Source organism: Nerophis ophidion, linkage group LG13, assembly GCF_033978795.1.
Source record: "Nerophis ophidion isolate RoL-2023_Sa linkage group LG13, RoL_Noph_v1.0, whole genome shotgun sequence".
NCBI lineage: Eukaryota > Metazoa > Chordata > Actinopteri > Syngnathiformes > Syngnathidae > Nerophis > Nerophis ophidion.
Genome location: NC_084623.1, coordinates 32,166,819 through 32,176,656, shown reverse-complemented (window position 1 = coordinate 32,176,656; position 9,838 = coordinate 32,166,819).

Here is a 9,838-nt window from a genome sequence, read left to right as displayed (position 1 = left end):
ATGCAAGAAATAGCATCACAGAGAGATGGTCTGAGGAACCGAGGTGGGGGCAGGTGCAGCTTTGAATGCCTGTTTGATGTTGCTGTTGACCATTTCCAGTGTGCTTCCACCCCAGTTGCAAAATTCACATATTGATGGAAATGGGGGGACACAGTTTTCATGTTAGCTTGATTGAAGTCCCCTGCCACGATGAAAACTCCCTCTGGATGTGTAGATTGCAGTTCACTGATTGAGCAATATAAAGCATTCAGGGTTTCGTTGGTGTTTGCACTTGGACGAATGTACACTGCTAGAAAGATCATGGCACTGAAATCCTGGGGTAAATAAAATGGCCTGCATTTTATAGTTAGTAGTTTTACATTGGGAGAGCAGTGACATGAGACCGTCTTTCCGTTGTTGCACCAGTTTTTGTTGGTGTATATGCAAACACCGCCGCCTCAAGATTTACCGGTGAGAATGCTGCTCGTGTCCGACCGAAACTGTGTTAGCTCCTCGAGGTTAACTGCCTCATCTGGAACAGATGGTTTTATCCACATTTCTGTGTGAAATATGGCGCAGCAGTCGTTCATCTCCCGTCTTTCATTTAAATCCAGCTTCATTTAGTCCAGTTTGTTCTCCAGGGAGCGGACATTTGAAAGCAGGATGGAAGGAAGCGGCGCTAGTATTTGGCTCTGTTGCTTCACTGTAGCTGGCGTATTATTCTGATGCTACCGAGGAGGTCCAGCGTTCACGCATCTTTTGGTCTAAAACTGTTCGATTTATCTCGATCTAAAATTGCCTGGCGGTCGTATGTTATTTTGGAGTGACTACGCTGCATGTTAACTGTGAAATTTTCAGAATTGACCGATTTATTCGCCAAAAAAGTTACTTACTACCACGAGCCTCTGCAGCCACAGCAGGTCACCGCCATACAGTTTACAGTAGATATGTATAGTGTTTTTTGCTATTTTTCTTTTTTTTCCACTAAAAGCACAGTTGACCCTCCTATTAAAAACTTGTAGGCAAACTTTCCCAATCATGAACTGCTCCCGAGACCAAAATATTTTTCCGGAGTCGAACATTGACCCTGGATACAAACTTTTTTGCCTTATGCTTGGTGTTTTTTGTGTGCAGGCTCAGTCAGCATTACAAAGCCACGGTATAGAAGAGCTCTTGTCAGGCACAAAGATGGAGGCAGCAGATTATATTGTTGCATCCCAACATAGTCTGGCACTCTTTTTGAGCTGTATTGCTGACCTTAACGCGCCAACAGCAATCTGGAGTAAGAGCATTGTATATAAAACTATCTCACACGCAAGACACACCGCCAACACAAAACTGCATTGATTGTTGATTGTTATTGACATGTTATTCCTTAATGTTGTAATATTTGTGATATTTGTATTTGTGTACTGTATCTTTAAGAGTTTGGTGAACGTGCATGCGCAAGTGAGTGGCGGGGAAGTGTCAGTGTGTGTATGAGCGTGAGTTGTGGCTAACAGCAGCTCGTGTATGTGTGTGCATTATTTTGGTACTACTGGAAGTTACCGCTTGTTAATAAAGCGATTGAACGGCACATCCTCGTCTGTGTGACTCCCTCTCCACCGCGGGCATTACATTGGTGTCAGAAGTGCTTCGGTTTGAACCTGCTGCCTGTGGATAGAGGATGTTCGCCAACCTCAGTGCTCGAGTGAAGGTAGAGAAAGGAACTGGAGAATGTGCGACTGACATGCCGGACGCAGGCTGCGTCGAGCACGGACGCCATGAAGCCGGCGTTTCGCGCCACATGGACAACAGTATCCCCATGACGGAGCGGCGTCATGACGCAGGAGCGCATGCGCCGCCGCCGAATGTAAACAAACATGGCGGCGCCCATGAGCTTGTGTGTGAAGCATTGAGAACACTGAAGTTTTCAGGGAAAGGAAGCTGGGAGGCTTATAAAATCAAGTTTGAGCTTGTGGCTAATAAAACAGGCTGGACTGAGGAGGTGAGAGCAATACAGTTGGCTTTGTCACTGACTGAAGAAGCTGCGTCTTGTTTGCTCCTGCTGAACCCGAGAGAAAGACTTGATTACAGTGCGCTGGTTGCTGCGCTGCAAAGGCGTTTTGGAGAGTTTGACTTTAGAGACTCTTTGCGCTGTGAGTTTAAGCACCGTGACAGGCTACCGGGTGAGTCGCTTCGGTGCCTTGCTCATGGGATCGAGAGGCTGGGTCGGCGTGCGTATATCGGAATGCCGGACGCAATCCAGAATGAACTGATATGTGATCAATTTATCCAAGCTCTTAAACCGGATGAATTGCGATTGCGCGTCCAGCTCGCCCACCCTACTGTCCTGGCAGATGCACTTGAACTCGCCATGGAGAGTGAGATCGCCACTAGTTCGGCACCTGAGACATCTTCCCACCCAGTTTCGGCTGCATCATTTACGCAGGGTGCGGAGCAAAGACCGGCGTGGGTGGAGGAACTTGTATGTGCGCTACAGACCCGCTCAACCCAGTATGAGGACAAGAAGGACAGACGAGCGTGCTGGGGGTGTGGACAACTTGGCCACCTGCTGCGACGCTGTCCAAACAGGAAGGGCCAGCAGGGAAACGGGAGAGGGTCCGTGTAGCACGGACCCCTTTAGCCAGTTACCGGGAGCACCAGCCCTCAAGTGATGAGACTGTTGTGACTGTGGGCTGGACAGAAGTGGGGGAGCCATGTCATGTGTGCGTGCAGATTGGGAATGTAGTCTGCACAGCCCTGGTGGATACTGGATCTTCAGCCACTATTGTGAGACCGGACGTTGTTCCAGCTGGAACCGTTGTAGAACCAAGTCTCACCAGATTAAAGACAGTGACTGGGGAAGTGGCCCAGATGAAAGGCAAAGCAACTTTTATGTTCATAATCGGAGGCTTGTCAGCAACATTTTCCGCTTGGGTGGCAGATGTGAGCGACCCATGTACACTTGGTTGAGACTTTTTAAAAGCCACAAGGTGTGTTATAGACATGGGGTCTGCTGTGCTCGTTCTGCCAAGTGGCCAGCAAGTAAAGCTGACCACTCCTACTGAACAAACTGTGGCTGTGTCCGTCAACACCGCAGTCGCCAGTCCGACAACCTGGGAAGAGGCTGTCAGGCCCTCCATAGAGAGAGAGGAGGCAATAGGGGAGCTCGCAGCCAAGAGGACATCACCCACCACGCAGCAACCATCGGTAATTTGGGCAGAGTCCGCTCGCCCTGAAGAATCAAGCCCAAAGCACGAAGCGGCGTCATCCGGGCCACCCCCAACAGCAGCGCATAACCAACAACAACAAGGGGAGGACCGGACGGTAGCGGTCCGCCCCATCTGGGAAAAGAACTGCGTCGGCCTCGAAGAGGAGCAGTGCGAGCGACTGTGGCACGTACTGTGGGACTTTAAGGACATTTTTGCCCTCAATGAAAATGAGGTGGGTCTCACCCATCTGGTCGAACACCACATCGACACTGGGGATGCGCGGCCAGTCAAGGTGCGCCCCCGTCGCCTCCCCATGATCAGGCAGGATGCAGCTGATAGGGAGGTCCACGCCATGTTAGAGGCGGGGATCATAGAACCCTCTGACAGTCCGTGGGCGTCTGGCGTGGTCATGGTTCCCAGGAAGAACAGCACAAGGCCGCGGTTCTGTGTGCACTACAGGCCGCTGAATAAGGTGATAAAAAAAGATTGTTACCCACTCCCGCGAGTCGATGAGACGTTGGACCTGGTGTCAGGGTCCTCGTGGTTCTCGTCGCTCGACCTGCGCAGTGGGTACTGGCAGGTCCCACTCACCCCTGAGTCACGACAGAAGACAGCGTTCTGCGCCACCAAGGGCCACTGGCAATTCAAGGTCATGAGCTTTGGACTCTGCAACGCACCAGGGACATTTGAGCGACTGATGGACACAGTGCTCGCTAACAACCCCAGGCAAGAGTGCTTGGTCTATTTGGACGATGTCCTCGTCCATGGACGGTCCTTTCAGTCAGCCCTTGATTCCTTGAGGCTGGTGCTGGGAAGGATTGCGGCAGCTGGACTTAAACTACACCCAGAGAAGTACCATTTTATGCGGCGTGAGGTGGAGTTTATGGGCCACAAGGTGGACGGAAGGGGCATCAGCACACTGGAGGAGAAGATCAGCGATATAAGAGACTGGCCGATTCCGAAGGCCCAGAAGCAGCTAAAAAGCTTCTTGGGACTTGCCTCATATTATTGGCGCTTCGTGAAGGGATTTTCTTGCAGTGACGCACCGTTGTTTAACCTTCTCCAGAACAATCAGATGTTCGTGTGGACGCCAGACTGTCAGGAGGCATTTTCTAGTCTCAAGAAGGCCCTCATGAATGCTCCTGTCCTCACCACTCCAGACCCAGCTATGCCTTTTGTGCTGGATACAGACGCCAGTAATGTTGGTATGGGCGCAGTGCTGTCGCAGGTGGGTCCAGAAGGTGAGCGGGTGGTGGCTTACTTCAGCCGCACCTTCAACAAGAGTGAGCAGCGGTACTGTGTGACCAGACGTGAACTGTTGGCTGTTGTGTTAGCTGTACGCCATTTCAAGTACTACTTGTGTGGCGTGTCCTTCACCATCAGAACAGACCATGCAGCACTACAATGGCTAATGTCATTTCGAGAACCAGAGGGAGGAGCTGCAATCTTTCCACTTTAGTGTGTGTCGCCAATGCAGACGCTCTCTCTCGGAGGCCGTGTGCTATTGATGGCTGTAGCTACTGTGACTGGCGCGACGCCAGAGAGAAAGAGCTGCATGGAGATGAGACCGCTGACGGGCCTTCATGCTGCACTGTGGAGACTGTGGACGCCGCAGAATGGTCGGCCAGGCAGGCGAAGGACAGTGATCTCAAACCAGTGCAGCAATGGGTCCAGAGTGGCAGGAGACCACCCTGGGAAGGCGTGTTGGGACTGTCAGTCGGCACCAAGGGCCTGTGGAGTAAATTTGCTGTGCTGCGCATCAGGGACGGTGTACTGCAGCGTGCATGGAAGGAGCCGGCCACCGAGGAGGAGAGATGGCAGGTGGTGGTGCCTAAGACTCTGAGGGATGCAGTGCTGAAGGCGTGTCATGGGGACATGGGCTCAGGGCATTTTGGCAGCTCAAAAACGCTCCGCCGGTTGCGCTAAGGGTTCTACTGGGGTCAGCACCGGCGGGACGTGGAGGACTTCTGTCGGCATTGTGATGAGTGCGCAGCCTACAAGGGACCCCAGGACCGGTCACACGCACCACTTCAGCAGCAGGGGGTTGGAGCACCCATGGAGAGTGTAGCTGTGGACATTATGGGCCCTTTTCCCCTAACAGACAAGGGAAACCAGTATGTGCTTTGCGCGATGGATTACTTCACCAAGTGGCCGGAGGCGTACGCGCTGCCGGATCAAGAAGTAGAGACCGTGGCTGATGCCTTACTGGAGGGCATGTTCACTCGCTTCGGAACTGCAGATATCCTCCACAGCGACCACGGCAGGAATTTTGAATCCAGAGTTTTTGCTGCCCTGTGTGAAAGACTGGACATGCAAAAGACACGCACGACTCCTTTGCATCCGCAAAGTGATGGACTAGTGGAGCGGTTTAACCGCACGCACCATGCAGCAGCAGCTGGCCATCCTCACCGCCAACCATCAGCATGACTGGGACCGTCATATTCCTCTAGTGGTGATGGCATACCGCTCCGCGGTTCAAAGTTCCACAAGCTGCACCCCTGCCCTGCTGATGTTGGGTCGGGAGATCCGCACACCTGCTGAGTTGGCGTTTGGGAGACCACCAGGCAGCACCAAGGATCAACCGGGACTGGAATACGCTCGGAAGTTGCAAGATCGGATGGAAGCAGCACATTCCTTTGCGCGAGACCAGTTGGAGAAGGCTGGTTTAAGGCAAAAGAGGAACCATGACGTGCGGAGCAAGGGCCGGGACTTTAGGCCTGGCGAGCTGGTCTGGGTGTACACGCCCAAAAGAAAAAAAGGATGTTTCCCCAATTTGGACAGTCATTGGGAGTAGCGTGGAGGTAAGATGAAATATTTAAAAAATAAATAAGGCAGGATCAACAATACAAACTGAGGACGCTAGCAAGCGTGGAGCTAAACAAAATCAAAATGTCACCAAGGGTGAAAAAACTAGGAAAGCAAGACTGTACAAAAATCACCAGAGCGTGGAGAAAAAAACAGGAGAACATAACTGTTGCCTATTGCAAACAGTGACCCAGCAACTATTGCTGGGTGACAGAAAACGATAAAGGGAAGTTGTTAAAGTTAAAGTTAAAGTTAAAGTACCAATGATTGTCACACACACACTAGATGTGGCGGAATTATTCTCTGCGGAGCAGTGGGCAGCAGTGGTGCCGCGCCCGGGAATCATATTCGGTGATTTAACCCCCAATTCCAACCCTTAAAACCAAAACACTAATTGTGGGAACACTAATTGCAAAACTAAGACAGGTGAGGAGAATCAGTGCTTATGAAAACCAACAGTAAACAGGGAAAGAGGGTGCACCCAGGAAACAGACTAACACAGAAAAACTACCAAACCTAAATCATGTCATGACCCGGGTAACGGATCATGACACAGATATTATCAAAATTTGAATAAATAAAGTCTTGATTTCTCAATTTACAAGTAATGAGTTTATATCATACATTAGTTTCACATTTGAAGTTGAATTGCTGACATGAGCACAATAAAAAAAAAAAGTCAGTATCACCTGTACATAGGTATATGATGTTCTGTTCTTATCAAATTAGGTGATTAGTTTAAAAAAACAGAAATGCTGTTTCACAGGGAAGTATTGTGCACACATATGTCATTCTCTGGTGTCAGTAGTTTACTTTCCTCACTTAAAACCACAACTGAAATTATTTGCTGTCATAATTACTTTGCATCATATGTTGAACTGTACTATCAGTGGTACTTTAATTAAATTAAGCATACTATGAACTAAGTATTGAACTATACATATATATCTATAAATACATACATACATACATAGGAACATATACACACACACACATATATATATATATTCATATATATATATATATATATATATATATATATATAGACATACATACATATTTATACACATACTGTATTTATACATATATATCATGAACTATATATACATATTAATGTTTTTCCAATTCAAATATTTTACAATACCGGTACCAAAATGTATTTCATACTTTTAGGGACTTTTCGATATTTTTCTAAATAAAGGGGACCACAAAAATTGCATTATTGGCTTTATTTTAACACATTTTTTTTACAGTACATTAAACATTAAAGATGCACGGTTTGCGGTCTCATCCGCGGAGTCCGCGGATAAACCGCGGGTCGGGCGGGTGACATGACGAAAAAATAGATTTGAAATAGATTCGGGCGCTTGGCGGTTGAACCATTTGGAAATATATGATACACATGGTTCAGAGACTGGTAACTTTTACCGTTCAAAGAGCCATTTTGGACCCGTGTCGCAAAGCAAAGAAGACATTAGTTGACGTAAACAATCTCAAGTATGTCTGCCGGCAGTCACCCAGTTACTAAGTATTAAGGCGTGCTATGAAGCCTTTGCCCTTGACGCCTTCTACAACATGTATAATTTTCTTGCAATTCCAGCAATATGTTGTGTGTAACTTCTGCAGACACACGCACACGCCTGCAAGGCATACTGGGTGACACAGAGTACACTAATTGTTGTGATATAAACAATTTTAACACTCTTACTCATATGCGCCAGGCTGTGAAGCCACACCAAACAAGAATGACAAACACATTTCGGGAGAACATCCTCACAGTAACACAACATAAACGCAACACAACAAATACCCAGAATTATTTTCCATCCATGACAAATCCTGACTATATTATACACACCCGCTAGCAGCAAACCCCTTCCTGAATATACTTTCCACCCCCGCCCCAGGGGGTGTAAAGTATATTCAGGAAGTCTTATGGATGCAAAGACTTCTGGGTATTTTTTGTGTTGCGTTTACGTTGTGTTACTGTGAGGATGTTCTCCCATAATGTGTTTGTCATTTTTGTTTGGTGTGGCTTCACAGTGTGGCGCATATTAGTAAGCGTGTTCAAATTGTTTATATCACAACCATTAGTGTACTCTGTATCACCCAGTATGCCCTTCAATCTTGTACGTGTGTTTGCGTAAGCTGCATACGACATGTTGCTGGACTGGCAAACGGTTCGTACATGTTGATGAAAGTGTCAAAGGCAATGGCTCCACACAACGCCCTTATTCCCGTTAACTGAATGATCACCATCGGATATTCGCGAGAATTCTAACGCCTCCCATTGCCTTCTTTACTTTGTGACATGGGTCAAACTAGCTCGTTTAATGGTAAAGTTCTGATAAAATGCTGGTTCGGGGAATGGCGGATGGATGACGACTTTAGTGATGTGGTTGCGGTTGATATAATTGCCTATCCGTACATCTCTACTAAACATCCATCCATCCATTTTCTATGGCTTATTACCTTTTGGGGTCGTGGGGGGGCGCTGGCGCCTATCTCAGCTACAATCGGGCGGAAGGCGACGTACACCCTGGACAAGTCGCCACCTCATCGCAGGGCCAGCACAGATAGACAGACAACATTCACACTCACATTCACGCACTAGGGCCAATTTAGTGTTGCCAATCAACCTATCCTCAGGTGCATGTCATTGGAGGTGGGAGGAAGCTGGAGTAGCCGGAGGGAACCCACGCAGTCACGGGGAGAACATGCAAACTCCACACAGAAAGATCCCAAGCCTGGGATTGAACCCAGGACTGCAGGACCTTCGTATTGTAAGGCAGACACGCTAACCTCTCTGCCACCGTGAAGCCTACACTAAACATATGTATCTTATTTCAAGTTTGTTCTTAAATAAAATAAAGAACATACAAGACAACTTTTCTTTTATTAGTAAGTAAGCAAACACCTCCTCCTAATTTAGCTTAAGGCGTATGTAGTAACATATTGTGTCATTTATTGTTCTATTATTTTGTCAAAAATGATTAGGGTCAAATGGTAGAAAATGTTAGGAGGCCACGGGGAAGACCCAGGACACGTTGGAAAGACTATGTCTCCCGGCTGGCCTGGGAACGCCTCGGGATCCCCCGGGAAGAGCTAGACGAAGTGCCTGGTGAGAGGGAAGTCTGGGCTTCCCTGCTTAGGCTGCTGCCCCCGCGACTCGACCTCGGATAAGCGGAAGAAAATGGATGGAAGGTAGAAAATGAATTATTAATCTACTTGTTCATTTTGTTGTGATCTGGTTCCCGGATCGCATCTCTAGTTTATGTTTGTATCCTTTTTTGTGTTTTGATCATTTCTGGACTCTGCCGATCCCTTCGTTTCAGCACTTCCTAGTTTAGATTCGTCACCATGGCTAGGTCATTTGTTTCACCTGAACTGGCGCCTGACGCACACCTGTTTTGTATTGTTATGTTATTATATAAGACCACCTGCTACCTTAGTTCTTTCTGGACGTTTTGTTTGCACTTTGCAACAGTTGCGTGAGTAATTCTCTTTCATATGTACTCTGCTAAGTTTTAGCTTAGCTTCCGCGCGCTGGGCTCGCGCTTCTATGGACTTGTGAACTCTACTCTTGCAACTATTAGCATTTTGCTTCCCGTGCTAAGGCATGCCTTTGTTTTGCTTCTTTGACAAGTGTTCTTTTGTTGTATTTTTATATTAAAACAAGCTCCTACCTTCAAACCTGCTTGCTCCGGGCCTGTAGCATCTAGAGGTGACAACACACGCGCATCCAAAATGTGTCATGCACGCAACACATTTACTGTTAATATCTGCTTACTTTCTCTTTTAACATGTTATATCTACACATCTGTTAAAATGTAATATTCATTTATTCTTCTGTTGTTAGG